The sequence below is a fragment of the Schistocerca cancellata genome, chromosome 6, assembly GCF_023864275.1.
Source record: "Schistocerca cancellata isolate TAMUIC-IGC-003103 chromosome 6, iqSchCanc2.1, whole genome shotgun sequence".
NCBI lineage: Eukaryota > Metazoa > Arthropoda > Insecta > Orthoptera > Acrididae > Schistocerca > Schistocerca cancellata.
This window is the reverse complement of record NC_064631.1, coordinates 589,208,758-589,210,888: the sequence shown is the minus strand read 5'-3', so window position 1 is coordinate 589,210,888 and position 2,131 is coordinate 589,208,758. Positions and strand designations below refer to the sequence as shown.

The window sequence follows — 2,131 nt, the reverse complement described above, 5'->3', positions numbered from 1 at the left end:
TCGTTCAACGTGACAGAAGAGCAACCCTTCCGCAAACTGCTGCAGATTTCAATGCTCAGCCATCAACAAGTGTCAGCATGTGAACTATTCAACGAAACATCATCGATATGGGCTTTCGCAGCCGAAGACCCACTCGTGTACCCTTGATGACTGCACGACATAAAGCTTTACGCCTCACCTGGGCCCCTTATCACGGACATTGGACTGTTGAAAATGGTTCAAATGGCTCTGAGCACTATCGGACTTAACATCTGAGGTCATCAGTCCCCTAGAACTTAGAACTACTTAAACCTAACTAACCTAAGGATATCACACACATCCATGCCCGAGGCAGGATTCGAACCTGCGACCGTAGAGGTCGCGCGGTTCCAGACTGTAGCGCCTAGAACCGCTCGGCCACTCCGGCTGGCTTGGACTGTTGATGACTGGAAACATGTTGCCGGGTCGCACGAGACTCGTTCCAAATTGTATCGAGCGCATGGACGTGTACAGGTATGGAGATAAATTCATGAATCTATCGACCCTGCATGTCAGCAGGGGACTGTTCAAGCTGGTGGAGGCTCTGTAATGGTGTGGGGCATGTGCAGTTGGAATGATATGGGACCCCTGGTACGTCTAGATACGACCCTGACAGGTGACACGTGCGTAAGCATCCTGTCTGATGACCTGCATCCATCCATGTCCATTGTGTATTCCGACGGACTTGGCAATTACAATTCGACACTCCACTCGTCCAGAATTGCTACAGAGTGACTCCAGGAAGACTCTTCTGAGTTTAAACACTTCCGCTGGCCGCCATAGTCTCCATATATGAACATTTTTAAGCATATCTGAGATGCGTTGCAACGCGCCGCTCAGAAGAAATCTTCACCTTTTGTATTCTTACAGGTTTATGGACAGCACTGCAGGTTTCACGGTGTCAATTCTCTCCAGCACTACTTCAAACACTAGTCAAGTCAATGCCACGTCGTGATGCGGCACTTCTGCGTGTTCGCGGGGGCCCTACACGATATTAGGCAAGTGCACCAATTTGGATTGGATTGGATTGTTTGGGGGAAGAGACCAAACAGCGAGCTCATCGGTCTCATCGGATTGGCGAAGGACGGGGAGGAAGTCGGCCGTGCCCTTTCATAGGAACCATCCCGGCATTTTCCTGGAGCGATTTAGGGAAATAACGGAAAACCTAAATCAGGATGGCAGGACGCGGGATTGAATCGTTGTCCTCCCGAATGCGAGTCGAGTGTGCTAACCACTGCGCCACCTCGCTCGGTTGCACCAGTTTCTTAGGCTCTTCAGTGTATATGGTACTCAGAAACAGTCTGGAAAGTTTGTAAGAGTGGTACAAGGTAGGGTGCGATGAGAAATAATTGTTAAGAAAAATAGTTCGATTGGCTGCGCCGTTTCTGAGTTAATTAGCATCGAACTTAGCCAGTCAGTCCAATATGTGAGCCAATTCAAGCGGCCCATCATGTGCGATGCCGCCAAACGTGTTCTTCGTTTAGTTTCCTAAAACCGAAAAAGAGAGCGATACAGTTAGGGGAGATTGGACGGTAGTACGGATCGAACCAGAGACCGAGGCTGAACAGTCTCCTGCGCTATCACCTACACTATGATAACAACTGACAGAAGTAATTGTATCTGGCAGGCCGCTTGAATCTGCCCGCGCAACGGCCTGATTGGCTAATTAACTCCGAAACGGCGAACGCATCGAATTTCGTCTTAACAATTATTTCTCAGCGCGACTGATCCTGAAACACTCTTACAAGAAACTTCCTGGCAGATTAAAACTGTGTGCCTGACCGAGACTCGAACTCGGGACCTTTGCCTTTCGCGGGCAAGTGCTCTACCATCTGAGCTACCAAGCACGACTCACACCCCGTCCTCATAGTTTTAGTTCCGCCAGTACCTCGTCTCCTACCTCGGTCCGGCACACAGTTTTAATCTTCCAGGAAGTTTCATATCAGCGCACACTCCAGTGCAGAGTGAAAACCTCATTCTGGGAACACTCTTACAAGTTTTTCAGAATGTGTGAATACACTTCTCGCGCTTGCCGCCGAGTCATATTGTGCAATTTGCTCGATACAACTGTTCGACATCTTCAGGAGGTGGTAGCTGCTGTTGTCACTGCTAC

The 2,131-nt window shown here is 49.3% G+C and overlaps 1 non-coding gene across 1 annotated transcript; it reads right to left on the bottom strand.

Moving 5' to 3' along the window:
* Positions 1-1,791: 1,791 nt before the first annotated feature.
* On the bottom strand, positions 1,792-1,865 carry Trnas-cga (transfer RNA serine (anticodon CGA)). Its single transcript has one exon. It is a non-coding gene; the product is annotated as a tRNA-Ser (tRNA).
* Positions 1,866-2,131: the final 266 nt, after the last annotated feature.